This window comes from Pristiophorus japonicus, chromosome 6, assembly GCF_044704955.1.
Source record: "Pristiophorus japonicus isolate sPriJap1 chromosome 6, sPriJap1.hap1, whole genome shotgun sequence".
Taxonomy (NCBI): domain Eukaryota; kingdom Metazoa; phylum Chordata; class Chondrichthyes; family Pristiophoridae; genus Pristiophorus; species Pristiophorus japonicus.
In genome coordinates, this window is record NC_091982.1 from 252,643,644 (window position 1) to 252,662,239 (window position 18,596).

The 18,596-nt window shown below is 48.8% G+C and overlaps 1 protein-coding gene across 6 annotated transcripts in view; it reads right to left on the minus strand.

The window, feature by feature from the left end:
• Positions 1-18,596, minus strand: part of lpp (LIM domain containing preferred translocation partner in lipoma) — a 487,813-nt gene that overhangs the window by 287,701 nt on the left and 181,516 nt on the right. The window contains exon 4 of one of the 6 annotated variants that reach the window (XM_070883835.1): positions 3,833-3,935. The exons of the other annotated variants lie outside the window; for them this stretch is intronic. The gene's annotated coding sequence lies outside the window, so the exon portion shown is untranslated. The remainder of the gene's footprint in view (positions 1-3,832; positions 3,936-18,596) is intronic. 6 annotated transcript variants of the gene reach the window in all.

Here is an 18,596-nt window from a genome sequence, read left to right on the forward strand (position 1 = left end):
GTACAGCATGGGTTAAATACAGAGTAAAGCTCCCTCTACACTGTCCCATCAAACACTCCCAGGGCAGGTACAGCATGGGTTAGATACAGAGTAAAGCTCCCTCTACACTGTCCCATCAAACACTCCCAGTGCAGGTACAGAATGGGGTTAGATACAGAGTAAAGCTCCCTCTACACTGTCCCATCAAACACTTCCAGGGCAGGTACAGCATGGGGTTAGATACAGAGTAAAGCTCGCTCTACATTGTCCCATCAAACACTCCCAGGGCAGGTACAGCACGGGTTAGATACAGAGTAAAGCTCGCTCTACATTGTCCCATCAAACACTCCCAGGGCAGGTACAGCACGGGGTTAGATACAGAGTAAAGCTCCCTCTACACTGTCCCACCAAACACTCCCAGGGCAGGTACAGCACGGGTTAGATACAGAGTAAAGCTCCCTCTACACTGTCCCATCAAACACTCCCAGTGCAGGTACAGAATGGGGTTAGATACAGAGTAAAGCTCCCTCTACACTGTCCCACCAAACACTCCCAGTGCAGGTACAGCACGGGTTCGACACAGAGTAACGCTCCCCCCCCACACTGCCCCGTGAATGTGCATAAGCCCTGACCTGTGAGGAGCACTGGAGAATTCTATTCAACTGCTGCTCATGTCACTAGCTAGAGCCCAGTGTGGAGATGGCAACATAACAAGGGTTTGCCAATCCCTCATACTCTCAGTGGGCACTGGTGTCAAAAGGTTGCCGACATTCCTGTACCTAAAATGCAGCAGGTAAATGGTACAAGAAATGGAATGGGGAGTGAGGTGAGTGAGCACAGGGGGTGATGGGTGACTGGGACTTTGTACATGTTAGGACATGAGCAGCAAAGTTGGATAACCTCAAGTTTGTGGAGAGTAGAAGATGGGGGCTTATCAAGAGAGCATTGGAATAGTCAAGTCTAAAGGCAACAAAGTCATGGATGACGGCTTCAGCAGCGGATGGGCTGAGGCAGGGGTGGAGACGGGCGATGTTAGAGAGGTGGAAATAGGAGGACTTCGTGATGACATGGATTTGTGTCGAAAGCTCATTTCAGGGTCAAATATGACACCCAGGTTGTGAACAGTGTCGTTCAGCCTCAGACAGATGCTGGGGAGAGGGACAGAGGCGGTGGCTCGGGAACGGAGTTTGTGGTGGACAATGGCTTCAGTCTTCCCAATATTTAATTGGAGGAAATTTCTGTTCATCCAATACTTGGTGTCGGACAAGCAGTGTGAGAAATCCGAGACAGTGGAGAGAGGTGGGGGTGAGGTAGCGCTGGGTGTCATCAGCGTACGTGGAAACTGATGCTGTGTTTTCGGATGATGTCGCCAAGGGGCAACATGTGGATGAGAAATAGGAGGGGCCAAGGATAGATTCTTTATGTACAAAATGAGCAGGCAGACATTTAAAGATAGAAACATAGAAAACAGGAGCAGGAGTAGGCCATTCAGCCCTTCGAGCCTGCTCTGCCATTCAATATGATCATGGCTGATCCTCCATCTCAAATGTGAAAGGTGGTTGAACAAGTTGAATTCGATTGTAACGCACTGGCACCTTTGACATGACTATCACAGAAAACTTTAATTGATCCAAAATCTAGAAAAGGTCTGTGGATTGTGAGGAATTGTGGCCTCCTGATCCAAAGACCAAGTGCATTGGGCAAGTGTTGACAAGCTGGAGTCAAAGAGTGCCCCAACACTGGGTGGAGTAAGATACACAGATACCTGAGGTCAGGGCAGAAATGTCCGAGACTCGACACTGGCGGTGTGGAGAGAATAATGCGACGTGCTTGATATTGGAGACAATGAGAGGAGCGACCAATGCTGGCACCCGAACACAGCTGGAGATGACTGCAGTTCGGTATTTCTGCTCAAACCACACCATCTTCACATCTCTAAATTAACTAGTTTTGATCTGAGTGAAATTCATCTTTCACAAACCACAAAAGTAAAAGGGAGCTTGCTCTGGTTTCGGTTTTATTAAGTCTAGTTTGTGGAGTTTTAGATTTTCGAGAAAGGAATTGAAATATTTCTTGATTTATCGAGTTTACCGTATCTGTCAATGTTACAACCAAGGAAATGGGTGATTGTGGTGACGCTGTAAAGAAATGTCTTCAGACCATTGAGTGTTTGTTTACTGAGTTGTTCCTATCGCTTTGCAGTTAGAGAGGGTGCGTAGGTGAGGACTGGTCATGACCTTTGCACATATCCAACATCTGAAGATCATTTCCCTTTAGTCATGCTATTTGAAAATACCCAAATCTATCTTCCTCTCTGCCTGTCAGCTCTTGCTCTTGCTCCTGCCCTCCACTCTCATGCACTCTCTACACTTTCAGAAATCGATGGTAGTGTGTGTTGATGCCAAATCTTATTTAGAAAATGAACCAAAGTTATTGCCCTGAAAGCAAACCCCATTCGCCCATCACCTGTGCTTGCTGACCTGCATTAGGTGGCAGTCTGGCAAACCTTCAATTTTAACATTTTCATCACAGCCGTGGCTCAGTGGGTCGCACTCTCACCTCTGAGTCAGAAGGTTGTGGGTTCGAGTCCCACTCCAGGGACTCGAACTCCAGAGCTCAAAAATCTAGACTGACACTCCAGTGCAGTGCTGAGGCAGTGCTGCACTGTCAGAGGTGCCACCTTTCGGATGAGATATTAAACTGTCTGCCCTCTCAGGTGGATGTAAAAGATCCCACAGCACTAGTTCTAAGAAGAGCAGGGGTGTTATCCCTGGTGTCCTGACCAATATTTATCCCTCAATCAATATCAATAAAAAAATGATCTGGTCATTATCACATTGCTGTTTGTGGGAGCTTGCTGTGGTCAAATTGGCTGCCATGTTTCCTACATTTTAACAGTGATTACACTTCAAAAAAAGTACTTCGTTGGCTGCAAAGCACTTTGAGACGTCCGGTGGTCATGAAAGGCGCTATAGAAATGCAAGTCATTTTTTCATCCTTGTTTTCAAATCCCTCCATGGCGACGCTCTTCCTTAACTCTGCAACCTCCTCCAGCCCTACAACCCGCCAAGATCTCTGCACTCCTCTCATTATGGGCTCGTGAGCATCCCTGCTTTTAATCGCTCCACCATTGGTGGCCGTGCCTTCAGCTGCCTGGGCCCTTGGCTCTGGAATTCCCTCCCTAAACCTCTCCACCTCTCTACTTCTCTCTCCTCCTTTAAGTCACTCCTTAAAACCTATTTCTTTGACCAAGCTTTTGGCCACCTCTTCAAATATCTCGTTATGTGACTCGGTGTCAAATTTTGTCTTATAATACTCCTGCGAAGCACCGTGGGACGTTTTACGATGCTAAAGGCGCTATATTTAAGAACATAGGAAATAGGTGCTGGAGTCGGCCATTTGGCCCCTCGAGCCTGCTCTGTCATTCAATAAGATCGGGGCTGATCTTCTACCTCAACTCCACCTTTTCGCACTATCCCCATATCCCGAATACCCCCAAACTTATTGACCCCTGTCTTGAATATATTCAACAACTGAGTATACTCAGGGGTAGAGAATGCCAAAGACTCAGCACCCTCTGAGAGAAGACATTACTTCTAATCTCTGTCCTAAATGGCCGACCCCTTGTTCTGAGACTGTGACCCCGTGTTCTAGACTCCCCAGCCAGGGGAAACATCCTCCCTGCATCTACCCTGTCAAGCCCCTTAAGAATTTAAAGGGCTGGATTTTGGGGTCTTCTGCGCTCCGTTTCTCGCCAATGGCGGCGGTGAGGTGTTTTGGGCGGGCGGTCAGCCTCCAGCGCTCCGCAGTGATCCTCGGGTACGGTTTTGCACTGTCACAGATCAGCACCCACCGGACGAGCTGCACCGGTGTGCAACGCCCCTGGTTGCAACGCTGTCGTGAGTTTGAGCTCCTGCCCGACCTGTCCGCCCCGCATCGTGCCTCGCACTGATTGCCTGGAAAATCACAAGAACAGAAGAAATAGCAGGAGTCGGCCATTTGACCCCTTCGAGCCTGCTCCGCCATTTAATAAGATCATGGCTGATCTGATCATGGACTCAGCTCCACTTCCCTGCCCGCTCCCCATAACCCTTTATTCCCTTATCGTTCAAAAATCTGTGCATCTCCGCCTTAAATATATTCAATGACCCAGCCTCCACAGCTCTCTGCAGTAGAGAATTCTATAGATTTACAACCCTCTGAGAAGAAATTCTCATCTCAATTTTAAATGGGTGGCCGCTTATTCTCAGACTATGCTCCCAAGATTTAGTTTCTCTCATCAGTGGAAATATCCTCTCTGCATCTACCTTGTCGAGCCCCCTCATTATCTTATATGTTTCGATAAGACCACCTCTCATTATTCTGAACTCCAATGAGTATAGGTCGAACCTACTCAAACTGTTTTCATAAGTCAACCCCCTCATCTCCAGAATCAACCTAGTGAACCTTCTCTGAACAGCCTCCAATGCAAGTATATCCTTCCTTAAATATGGAGACAAAACTATATGCAGTACTCCAGGTGTGGCCTCACCAATACCCTGTACAGTTGTAGCAGGACTTCTCTGCTTTTATACTCCATCCCCCTTGCAATAAAGGCCAACATTCTATTTGCTTTCCTGATTATTTGCTGTACCTGCATACTAACTTTTTGTGTTTCATGCACAAGGACCCCTAGGTCCCTCTGTTCTGCAACACTTTGCAATTTTTCTCCATTTAAATTATAATTTGCTTTTCCATTTTTTCTGCTAAACGGATAACCTCACATTTTCCCACATTGTACTCCATCTGCCAAATTTTTGCCCACTCACTTAGCCTGTCTATATCCCTTTGCAGATTTTTTCTGTCCTCCTCACAATTTGCTTTCCCACCCATCTTTGTATCATCAGCAAACTTGGCTACATTACACTCGGTCTCTTCAACCAAGTCATTTATATAGATTGTAAATATTTGAGGCCCCAGTAACGATCCCTGCGGCCTCACTAGTTACTGTTTGCCAACCGGAAAGTGACCCATTTATCCCGACTCTCTGTTTTCTGTTAGTTAGCCAATCCTCTATCCATGCGAATATATTACCCCTAACCCCGTGAACATTTATCTTGTGCAGTAACCTTTTGTGTGGCACCTTAAAGAATGCTTTCTGAAAATCCAAATGTATGACATCAACTGATTCTTTTTTATCCACTCTGCTCATTACATCCTCAAAGAACTCCAGCAAATTTGTCAAACATGATTTCTGTTGTGTATCTGTAAAGCATGCACTCCCATGTTCCGCCACCAGGGAGCTCATCCCCTGAAGTCCCAAGGGATCCCAACATCCCTTGGGAGCACTGTATATAAGCCGGCCCCTAAGGCCTGTTCCTCACACTGGAGTGTCTTATTAAAGGTTGAGGTCACTGTTACTTTAACCTCCCTGTGTGCAGCCTCATCTGTGTTAGGAACACAATAACTGGCGACGAGAATACGAATCCAACGCAAAGATGCAGCAAACTGTGGGCATCCTGGAGAAGTTCTCGGAGGGTGAGGACTGGGAAGCCTATGTCGAATGGCTAGACCAGTACTTTGTAGCCAACGAGCTGGATGGAGAAGGAAGCGCTGCAAAAAGGAGAGTGGTCCTCCTCACAGTCTGCGGGGCACCGACCTACAGCCTCATGAAGAATCTTCTGGCTCCAGTGAAACCCACAGATAAGTCGTATGAGGAGCTGTGTACACTGGTTCAGGAGCATCTTAACCCGGGGGAGAGCGTGCTGATGGCGAGGTATTGGTTCTGCACGTGCCAGCGATCTGAAGGTCAGGAAGTGGCGAGCTACGTCGCCGAGCTAAGGCGACTTGCAGGACAATGTGAGTTTGATGGCTACCTGGAGCAAATGCTCAGAGACTTTTTTGTACTGGGCATTGGCCACGAGACCAACCTACGAAAACTTTTGACTGTAGAGACACCGACCCTCAGTAAGGCCATTGCGATAGCACAGGCGTTTATGTCCACCAGTGATAACACCAAACAAATCTCTCAGCACACAAGTGCTAGCAATGTTCATAAATTAACTGGAACTGTGTTTGCAAGCAGAAATGTACAGGGCAGAACCCACGAGTCTGCAACTGCCAGCAGGCCTCAGGTGACCCAGATGACTCAGAGTCCCCAACAAAGGATGAATGCAAGGCAATTCACACCTTGTTGGCATTGTGGAGGCTTCCATTCAGCCTATTCATGCCGCTTCAAAGGGTATGTTTGCCAGAGCTGTGGAACAATGGGGCACCTCCAACGAGCTTGCAAACGAGCTGCAAGCTCTGCAAAACCTGCTAACCACCACGTGGCAGAGGAAGATCAGTCCATGGTGGATCAAAGCAATTTCAAGCCTGAGAGAGAGGAGGCAGATGCTGAAGTACACGGGGTGCACACATTTTCGACGAAATGTCCACCTATAATGCTAAACATAAAATTGAATGGCTTAGCTATAGCCATGGAACTGGACACTGGTGCTAGCCAATCCATCATGAGTAAAAAGATGTTTGAGAGACTGTGATGCAACAATGCACTCAGACCAGCCCTGAGCCTCATCCACATGAAACTGAGAACGTACACTAAAGAGCTTATCACTGTCCTGGGCAGCGCCATGGTCAAAGTCACCTACCAGGGCACGGTGCACAAACTGCCACTCTGGATTGTCCCGGGCGATGGCCCCACACTGCTTGGAAGGAGCTGGCTGGGCAAAATCCGCTGGAACTGGGATGACATCTGAGTGCTAACACATGTCGATAAGGCCTTACGTACCCAGGTTCTTAACAAATTTCCTTCCCTTTTTGAGCCAAGAATTGGAAACTTTTCCGGGGCGGATCCACTTGGTCCCAGAGGCACGACCCATGCACCACAAGGCGCGAGCGGTACCTCACATGATAAGGGAGAGAGTGGAAATCGAGCTGGACAGGCTGCAACGCGAGGGCATCATCTCCCCAGTGGAATTCAGCGAGTGGGCCAGCCCGATTGTTCCAGTACTCAAAAGTGATGGCACGGTCAGGATTTGCGGCGATTATAAAGTAACTATTAATCGTTTCTCGCTACAGGACCAATACCCGCTACCTAAGGCAGACGGCCTATTTGCGACACTGGCAGGAGGCAAGACGTTCACCAAGCTCGACCTGACTTCGGCCTACATGACGCAGGAGCTGGAGGAGTCTTCGAAGGGCCTCACCTGCATCAACACGCACAAGATACTGTTCATTTACAACAGATGCCCGTTTGGAATTCGGTCGGCTGCAGCGATCTTCCAGAGAAACATGGAAAGCCTACTCAAGTCGGTACCACGCGTGGTGGTTTTTCAGGACGACATATTGGTCACGGGTCCGGACACTGTCGAGCACCTATAAAACCTGGAGGAGGTCCTCCAGCGATTGGATCACGTAGGGCTACGGCTGAAGAGGTCGAAATGCGTCTTCATGGCAACAGAAGTGGAGTTTTTGGGGAGAAAGATCGTGGCGGACGGCATTCGGCCCACAGACGCCAAGACAGAAGCTATCAGGAATGTGCCCAGGCCACAGAACGTCACGGAGCTGCGGTCGTTCCTGGGACTCCTCAACTATTTTGGTTACTTCCTACCGGGGTTAAGCACCCTCTTAGAGCCCCGACATGTGTTATTGCGCAAAGGTGAGAACTGGGTACGGGGGAAAAAATAAGTAATTGTTTTTGAGAAAGCCAGAAACATTTTATGCTCCAACAAGCTTGTTGCATTGTATAACCTGTGTAAAAGACTTCTGCTAGCATGTGATGCGTCGTCGTACGGAGTTGGGTGTGTATTACAACAAGCTAACGTTGCGGGGAAGTTGCAACCTGTCACCTATGTTTCCAGGAGCTTGTCTAAGGCCAAGAGGGCCTACAGCATGATTGAGAAAGAGGCATTAGCGTGTGTGTTCGGGGTAAAGAAAATGCATCAGTACCTGTTTGGCCTCAAATTTGAGCTGGAAACCAATCACAAGCCCCTCACATCCCTGTTCGCTGAAAACAAGGGGATAAATACTCATGCCTGAACCCGCATACAAAGGTGGGCACTCGTGCTATCAGCCTATAACTATACCATCCACCACAGGCCAGGCACCGAGAATTGTGCGGATGCTCTCAGTCGGCTACCATTACTCACCACGGGGGTGGAAATGGCGCAGCCTGCAAACTTGTTGATGGCCATGGAAACGTTTGAAAATCACCTGTCATGGCCTGCCAGATTAGGACTTGGACCAGCCAAGATCCTCTGCTGTCCCTATTAAAAAACTGTGTACTGCATGGGAGCTGGGCCAGCATCCCCGTTGAAATGCAAGAGCCAATCAAGCTGTTCCAACGGCGAAAGAACGAGCTGTCCATTCAGGCAGACTGCCTGTTGTGGGGTAACCGCGTAGTGTTACCAAAAAAGGGCAGGGAGACGTTCATCTCGGATCTCCACAGCACACACCCGGGTATATAGTAATGATGAATGCGATAGCCAGATCCCACGTGTGGTGGCCCGGTTTCGACTCTGACTTAGAGTCCTGTGTACAGCAATGCAGCGTATGTGCTCAGTTGAGCAACGCGCCCAGAGAGGCACCACTAAGTTTGTGGTCCTGGCCCTCCAGACCATGGTCGAGGATCCATGTCGACTATGCGGGCCCGTTTCTCGGTAAAATGTTCCTGGTGGTGGTGGATGCTTTTTCAAAATGAAATAATGTCGGGAAGCACCGCCACCGCCACCATTGAAAGCCTGAGGGCCATGTTTGCCACCCACGGCCTGCCTGACATACTGGTCAGCGATAACGGGCCATGTTTCACCAGTGCCGAATTTAAAAAATTCATGACCCGCAATGGAATTAAACATGTCACCTCGGCCCCGTTTAAACCAGCCTCCAATGGGCAGGCAGAGCGGGCAGTACAAACCATCAAATAGAGCCTTAAATGAGTCACAGAAGGCTCACTCCAAACCCGCCTGTCCCGAGTACTGCTCAGCTACCGCACGAGACCCCACTCGCTCACAGGGGTGCCCCTGGCTGAGCTACTCATGAAAATGACACTTAAAACCAGACTCTCGCTGGTTCACCCCGACCTGCATGATCAGGTAGAGAGCAGGCGGCAGCAACAAAATGTAAATGATGGTCGCGCCACTGTGTCACGGGAAATTGATCTGAATGACCCTGTGTCTGTGCTAAACTATGGACATGGTCCCAAGTGGATCGCAGGCACAGTGATAGCAAAAGAAGGGAATAGGGTGTTTGTAGTCAAACTAGACAATGGACAAATTTGCAGAAAGCACCTGGACCAAACGAGACTGCGGTTCACAGACTGCCCTGAACAACCCACAGCAGACACCACCTTTTTCGAGCCCACAACACATAGCCAAAGGATCAACGACACAACCCCGGACCAGGAAATCGAACCCATCACGCCCAACAAGGCCAGGCTCACCTAGCAGCCCTGCAGCACCAACAACACGCCAGCCCAGCGAGGGCACAGCCAACACACCAGAACAGACATTTGTACCGAGGCAGTCCACCAGGGAAAGAAAGGCTCCCGACCGCCTCACCTTGTAAATAGTTTTCACTTTGACTTTGGGGGGTGATGTTGTGTATCTGTAAAGCATGCACTCCCATATTCCGCCACCTGGGAACGCATCCCCTGAAGTCCCAAGGGATCCCAGCATCTCTTGGGAGCACTGTATATAAGCCGGCCCCTAAGGCCTGTTCCTCACTCTGGAGTGTCTTATTAAAGACTGAGGTCACTGTAACTTTAACCTCCCTGTGTGCGGTTTCATCTGTGTTAGGAACACAATAATTTCCCTTTCATAAAACCATGCTGACTCTGCCTGATTGAATTATGCTTTTCCAAATGTCCTGCAACTGCCTCCTTAATAATGGACTGCAGCATTTTCCCAACGACAGATGTTAAGTTAACTGGTCTATAGTTTCCTGCTTTCTGTCTGGCTCCTTTTTTAAATAGGGATGTTACATTTACAGTTTTCCAATCTCCAATTTTGGAAGATTACAACCAATGCATCCACTATCTCTGCAGCCACTTCTTTAAGTAACACTCGGATGCAAGCCATCAGGTCCAGGGGACTTGTTTGCTTTTAGTCCCATTATTTTACCGAGTACTACTTCATTAGTGATAATGATTGTATTAAGTTCCTTCCTCCCTATAGCCCCTTGATTATCCACTATTTTGATGTTTTTAGTGTTTTCTATCACGAAGACCGATACAAAATATTTGTTCAAAGTCTCTGCTTCCCCATTATTAATTCCCAAGTCTCACCCCCCAAGGGACCAACATTTACTTTAGCCACTCTTTTCCTTTTTATGTACATGTAGAAACTCTTACTATCTGTTTTTATATTTCTCGCTAGTTTATTTTCATAATTTATCTTCCCTCTCTTTATTTTTTTTTAGTCGTTCTTTGCTGACTTCAAAAAGTTTCCCAATCATCTGGCCTCCCACTAGGCTTGGCCACTTTATATGCCCTTGTTTTCAACTTGATACCCTTCCTTATTTCCTTAGTTAGCCACGGATGGTTATTCCTTCTCTTACAACCTTTCCTTCTCATTGGGATATATTTTTGCTGCGAGTTATGAAATATCTCATTAAGTGTCTGCCACTTCTCATCAACCATCCCATACTTTAATCTATTTTCCCAGTCCACTTTAGCCAACTCTGCCCTCGTACCTTTGTAGTCTCCTTTGTTTAAGCTTCGCACACTGGTTTGAGATCCAACTTTCTCACTCTCCAACTGAATTTGAAATTCAACCATGCTATGGTCACTCATTCCTTTTCTAGGAGATCATTTAGTAACCCTGTCTCATTCAGTACACAGTACCAGATCTAAGATAACCTGCTCCCTGGTTGGTTCCGCAACGTACTGTTCAAGGAAACTAGCCCGGATACACTCTATGAACTCTTCCTCAAGGTTACCCTGGCCAATTTGCTTTGTCCAATCAATATGAAGATAAAAATCGCCCATGATTATTGCCGTTCCTTTTTTACAAGCCTCCATTATTTCCTGATTTATACTTTGTCCAACAGTGTAGCTACTGTTAGGGGGCCTATAGACTACGCCCACCAATGACTTTTTCCCCTTATTGTTCCTTATCTCCACCCAAACTGATTCAACATCTTGATCCTCTGAGCCAATATCGTTTCTCACTAACGCACTGATCCCATCCTTTATTAACAGAGCTACCCCACCTCCTTTTCCTTTCTGTCTGTCGTTCTGAATTGTCAAATATCCCTGAATATTTAGTTCCCAGCCTTGGTCACTTTGTAACCACGTCTCTGTATCAGGGCGGTCCAACCATCCCATCGGCGAAGAGGTGCGTAATGGACTCCGAAGGTAAGTGCGATTGTTTTCTCTTTAATTTTGTTTGCGATTTGTGTTGCGATGATGTGGGCAATGTTTTGGGAATATTTTTTTTCTTTCCCCCCCCCGCCCCAGGTGTCTCTCGGAGCAATCCCGGCCCGGCTCTTTAGCTTGGGAGTTTTCCATCCTAACGCCACTAGAGAGGTGTACAATGCCTCCCTTAGCGCTGTGCCCCCTGACTCAGGGCCCAGCTGACCAAACTTACCTACTGAGACGCAAACTATTCCCGGCCGCTAACTTTCCCGCCCGGCCGCCATTACCGTCCCAAAAATATAAGAGCCTAAAATCCAGTCAAAAATATTTCGATGAGATCACCTCTCGTTCTTCTAAACGCTAGGGAATATTGGCCTAGTCTACTCAATCTCTCCTCATAGAACAATCCCCTCATCCCAGGAACCAGTCTAGTGAACCTTCGTTGCACTCCCTCTCAGGCAAGTATGTTTTTCCTTAGGTAAGGAGATCAGAACTGTACACAATGCACCAGGTGTGGTCTCACCAATGCCTTCAGGCTAGATCCAAGACCGTCCCATCCCCTGTCATCGAACTACAACACACGGACGATGCTTGCATCTGCACACCTTCAGAGGCTGAACTCCAAGCCATCGTCAACACCTTCACCGAGGCGTACGAAAGCATGGGCCTTACACTAAACATCCATAAGACAAAGGTCCTCCACTAACTTGGCCCTGCCATACAGCACTGCCCCCCAGTCATCAAAATCCACGGCGCAGCCTTGGACAACGTGCACCACATTCCATACCTCGGGAGCCTATTATCAGCAAGGGCAGACATCGATGACGAGGTCCAACACCGCCTTCAATGTGCCAGCACAGCCTTCGGCCACCTGAGGAAGAGAGTGTTTGAAGACCAGGACCTCAAACCCGGCACCAAGCTCATGGTCAATAGGGCAGTAGTGATACCCCCCCTCCTATGGCTCAGAGACGTGGACCATATACAGCAGATATCTCAAAGCACTGGAGAAGTACCACCAGCGCTGCTTCCGCAAGATCCTCCAAATCCATTGGGAGGATAGATGCACCAACGTCAGTGTTCTCGCTCAGGCCAACATCGAAGCACTGACCATGCTCAACCAGCTCCGTTGGGCGGGCCACATCGTCCACATGTCCGACACAAGATTCCCTAAACAAGCGCTCTACTCGGAACTCCTACACGGCAAGCGAGCCCCAGGTGGGCAGAGGAAACGTTTCAAGGACATTCTCAAAGCCTCCTTGATAAAGTGCAACATCCCCACCGACACCTGGGAGTCCCTGGCCCAAGACCGGCCAAAATAGAGAAAGAGCATCTGGGAGGGCACTGAGCACCTCGAGTTTCATCACCGAGAGCATGCAGAAAACAAGCGCAGGCAGTGGAAGGAGCGTGCGGAAAACTAGACTCCCTACCCACCCTTTCCTTCAACCATTGTCTGCCCCACCTGTGACAGAGACTGTAATTCCCGTATTGGACCTGAGAACTCACCTTTAAAGTGGAAGCAAGTCTTCCTCGATTTCGAGGGACAGCCTATGATGATGATGTATAATTGTCGTAAGACTTATACTTCCCCACATTGTATTCCATTTGCCATGTTCTTGCCCACTCAGTCAACCTGTCTAGATCTCTCTGCAGCCTCTTTGCATCCTCCTCACAGCTTACTTTCCCAGCTAACTCTGTATCGTCAGCAAACTTGGATACGTTGCACTCAGTCCCTTCATCTAAGTCATTGATATAGATTGTGAATAGCTGGGCCCCAGCACCGATCCTTGCGGTACCCCACTAGTTACAGCCTGCCAACCCGAAAATGACCCGTTTATTCCTATTCTCTGTTTTCTGTCCATTAATCAATCCTAAATCCTTGCTAGTATATTACCCCCCAATCCCAGGAGCCCTAATTTTGTGTAATTGTTGTTGTTGTTGTCCTGTGTTGACAGAATTAACGGAGAGGAAACATAATATTAAAATGGTTTTTAAACAAACTGAGAAACTGGCAAAAGTGACAAAGCAGAACAGGAATAGCAGCGGCTTCCGTTTATTGGTTAGCCCTCAGTGATATATCTCTTCGATCTCACAGCACACATACCAAACTTGTTCTCCAACATCAGTCTGCATTTCACTTTCAAAAGTGCTTCAATTCTGGAAACTGTTCTTTTCAGAAACAGCCACAGTCTGGAAAGCAGCTGCAACACAACATCAGTCTCGCTGCTTTCAAACTGCAAAATCCCGCCCAGCTACAGCACCACTTCACAATACCACCAATAATGCCCAGCTAGAAGAAATAAGTGGGTTGTCATAACAACTGCACTATTAGCAGCCAATAAATAGGTCACACAGAGGAACTCTGCATCATTCACTCCCAATCACCACCTGGGTGTCAACATCTCCCTCCTACAGAAGGAAGAAAAGTGCGGGAGGTCCAACAGGTTCTGCTTACAGATTCCTCAAAATCATTAAGCATGTGGTTGTAAAGGGCACCAGAATATTTTTCTAACTGGTCTAACCAGTGAGTGCAGATTCTAACACCTCCTGTGTCTCACTCCCGTGTGCTGCAGACGTGTGTGCGTGTGCGAGAGAGTGTGTGCGTGTGTGAGAGAGTGCGTGCGTGTGTCAGAGAGTGTGTGCATGTGTGAGAGTGTGTGCATGTGTGAGAGAGTGTGTGCATGTGTGAGAGTGTGTGTGTGTGTCAGAGAGTGCGTGCGTGTGTCAGAGAGTGTGTGTGTGTGGGGGGTGAGGGGTAGAACACATCGAATGTCAATGGTGTGGCTAACCCAGTGAAGAAGGACATATACACCATCCACTGGGTGTGCAGAACAGAGGGTGATCCAAAAATTCTTAAAAACATGTCTGTGAATACCTGCCACTGATAAACATCAGCATACACAGAGCCGTGCATAATTTGGTGCTAACAAAGAAACACACACACACTCACTCACACACTCACACATCATCATAATCAGTCCCTCGGACTCTTAAAATGAGTCCTTAGGTGGCTGAACAGTCCAATACGAGAACCACAGTCCCTGTCACAGGTGGGACAGATAGTTGTTGAGGGAAGGGGAGGGTGGGACTGGTTTGCCGCACGCTCTTTGCGCTGCCTGCGCTTGATTTCTGCATGCTCTCAGTGATGAGACCGAGGTGCTCAGCGCCCTCCCAGATGCACTTCCTCCACTTAGGGCGGTCTTTGGCCAGGGACTCCCAGGTGTCGGTGGGGATGTTGCACTTTATCAGGGAGGCTTTGAGGGTGTCCTTGCAACGTTTCCTCTGCCCACCTTTGGCTCGTTTGCCATGAAGGAGTTCCGAGTAGAGCGCTTGCTTTGGGAGTCTCGTGCCTGGCATGTGAACAATGTTGCCTGCCCAGCGGAGCTGATCAAGTGTGGTCAGTGCTTCAATGCTGGGGATGTTGGCCTGGACGAGGACGCTAATGTTGGTGCGTCTGTCCTCCCAGGGGATTTGCAGGATCTTGCGGAGACATTGTTGGTGGTATTTCTCCAGCGACTTGAGGTGTCTATTGTACGTGGTCCATGTCTTTGAGCCATACAGGAGGGCGGGTATTACTACGGGCCTGTAGACCAGGAGCTTGATGACAGTTTTGAGGGTCTGGTCTTCAAACACTCTTTTCCTCAGGCGGCCGAAGGCTGCACTGGAGGCGGTGTTGAATTTCGTTGTCAATGTCTGCTCACTCACACACTCTCTCACATACACAGACACACACATACACAGACACACTCACTCACACACAGACACACACTCTCACATACACAGAAACACATATACACAGACACACTCACACACAGACACACATATACACACACACACACACACACACACACAGGCACGCACAAAGACAAGTGTGGACACACATAAATAAGGAAGACAGAACTTGCATTTATATAGCGCCTTTCACACTCTTGGGATGTCCCAAAGCACTTGACAGCCAATGAAGCACTTGTTTGAAATGTCGTCATGGTTGTAATGTAGGAAAGGCAGCAGCCAATTTGCGCACAGTGAGCTCCCACATTCAGCAATGTGATAGTGACCAGATCATCTGTTTTAGTGATGTGGGTTGAGGGATAAATATTGGCCCCAGGACGCCGGGGAGAACTACCTGCCGCTGAGGCCCAACAAGACACCCCTCCCCGGCCACTGACCGAGGGATGTTACAGCAGAGTTACCTTAATGTGGCCATGCCAAGCGAGCATTGAAATCATATCTTTAAAAACAGAAAATGGTCCCAGCGTTCGTCACTGAAGCGCATGTTGGGAAGATGAACGGGAAGCTAAAGAAGGAGATTTTGGGAATGGTTCAAGAGATGGGTTTAACGAGGGAAGGGGGAGAGGGTTTAAGGAAGGGAATCCTGAGAGCGGGCTGAGGCAGCTGATGGCTATCTCCGAAGGGCTACTAACCCTGGTGGGCTTTTGAACTCGTGACCTCTGCATTGCTAGTTCACTACCATTGTCATTATGGACCGTACACCAAATCTGGGCCATTTCCTGCTCTGTAAAGACACTGACAGTGATGTTGTAGAAAGGGTTGGTTTGTCTTGTGTGTTATTCAAAGCCCACAGATATCCTGTGAGGAGCAGAGTGGAGCTTTACAAGCCTCTTCCTCCATTACAAGCAGGCCCTGTACTATGTGATTTCACCTTTGCCCCGATCCTTCCCCTGCTGCCTTTTCCAGCATACGCTTCAATTTCTTCAAATAATTCCACACCTATTTCGTCCTTGCACTCAAGCCAAAGTGAACGATGAACGCGCTGCCGGAAAGGCCGGTGGGGGCAGGTTCAGTAATAACTTTCAAATGGGAATGCGATAAATACTTGAAGGCGAAGGATTTGCAGGGCTGTGGGGAAAGAGCAGGGGGAGTGGGACTGACTGGATCGCTCTTTCACAGAACCGGCACAGGCTCGATGGGCCAAACAGCCTCCTCCTGTGCCGTATCATTCTGTGATTCGAAGAACAGGTGGCTGGAATTCCCCAACACTGTGGCCAGATTCCATTACGCTCGCAGCTTGCTCCGTGCCACAGGTGAGCATTGCTGCCCATGTCGGGGACTGTCGGCCTCAGTTCCGGGTTCCAACACCGACCTAGGCTCCGGACCCATGCCCCAGACCCAGACCCAGACCTCAGGCCCCGGACCCCAGGCTCCAGGCCCCAGGGTCCAGTCCCCTGGCCCCCAGACTCCAGACCCATGCCTTAGATTCAGGCCCCAGACCCAGACCTCAGGCCCCAGGCTCCAGGCCCCAGGATCCAGGTCCCAGTCCCCTGGCCCCGGGCCCCCAGACTCCAGAGCCAGACACAGACCCCTGGCCCCAGACCCAATTGGCCAGTTCGACGTTGAAGAATCAGGAGCAGAGACAAACAATCAATGAGGACAAGGGACTGGGCGTCGCAGTGAATGGCAGAGTTTAGAATTAAAATTACTCTGATTATCGCTCTGGCGGAAGAATCTCCTTGTCCCAGGAAATTGCCCATTTTGCAGTTTCTGGGATGTTAATGTGCTGTGTAAATACAAGTCTCTCCGTGACTTAACATTTCATCGTTATGCGAAATTGGTGCAGCAACTAGTGGGCAGGCAGAGAGCAGAGAGAAAGAAAACAAGCTGATAAGTTTGTGATAAGGAAATGTTACTCGACACAAATGTCTTTCCTGCATCAAGGAGTCCTTGTTTATCACAGTAGTGAAACCAGAGCCTTTAGGTGAGAAAAATAACTGGGGCTCATCCACTGATAGCTGTACTGTATGGAGAAAGAGTCAGATTGAACACTGTGAGCTCAAAGTAATGTGTGACCGTAGTCTTTTATTGCAGGTCTCCAGAGTGCCTCTCCAACCTGTGAAGCACTCTTAAATACCTGTGCTCCCAAGGGATGATGAGATCCCTTGGGACTCCAGGGAATGAGCCCTCTGGTGGCTGTACAGAGTATATACAAGTCCAGATACATAACAACATTCCCCCCTAAAGTCAATAGTGTAACTATTTACAATGTGAGTCGATCTGGGGCGCTCCTTGCCCTGGTTGATCATCTCGGTGTGAAAGCTGGTGTTGTTGAATCATTTGTTGGGCCCTCACCGGGCTGCTGTGCAGCTGGCCTTGCTGGGCTGCCTGGTGTGTTGGGCCCTGCAGGGTTGCTGTGGATGATGGGTTCTGCTTCGTGGTCAACCGTGGTGCCGGTTGCCACTGGTGTGTATGTTGGGTGATCAAAAAAGATAGGGTCCAAGGTGGGTTGCTCAGGGTAGTCCGTGAATCTGAGTTTGATTTGGTCCAAGTGTTTCCGGTGAATGAGTCCATTTCAAAGTTTGACCCGAAACAACCTGCTCCCCTCTTTGGCCACGACAGTGTCGGGAAGCCACTTGGGACCTTGCCCATAAATTAATACAAATAGAGGATCCTTGACTTCAATCTCGTGTGACACATCTGCGCTATCATGATATGTACTTTGTTGAAGCCGCCTGCTCTCTATCTGTTCATGTAGATCAGGGTGAACTAACGAGAGCCTTGTCTTAAGTGCTCTTTTCATGAGCAGTTCAGCAGGTGGGATCCCAGTGAGTGAGTGGGGTCTCGTGCGGTAGCTAAGCAGGACTCGGGATAGGCGAGTCTGCAGTGAGCCTTCAGTTACCCTCTTCAAACCTTGCTTGATAGTTTGCACTGCTCTCTCTGCCTGACCGTTGGACGCTAGTTTAAACGGGGCAGATGTGACATGTTTGATCCCGTTACGGGTCATAAAGTCTTTGAACTCAACACTGGTAAACCATGGCCCTTTGTCACTCACCAGGACATCAGGTAAGCCATGCGTGGCAAACATGGCCCACAGGCTTTCAGTAGTGGCAGAGGACGTGCTGGCCGACATTATCTCACGTTCAATCCACTTGGGAGTACGCGTCTACAACCACAAGGAACATTTTACCCAAGAATGGGCCTGCATAGCTGAGGTGCACCCTAGACCACGGTTTGGAGGGCAAAGACCATAAACTTAGCGGCGCCTTCTTGGGTACATTGTTTAACTGCGAGCATGTATTACATCTGTGAACGCAGGACTCTAAGTCCGCATCGATGCCGGGCCACCACACATGGGATCTGGCTATCGCTTTCATCATTACGATGCCTGGGTGGGTACTGTGGAGGTCATTGATGAAGGTGTCTCTACCCTTCTTGGGGACCACTACTCGATTGTTCCACAGAACGCAGTCTGCCTGTATAGACATTTCACCTTTGCGCATTTGGAACGGCTTTATCTCTTCCTGCATTTCCTCTGGGACACTGGACCAGCTCC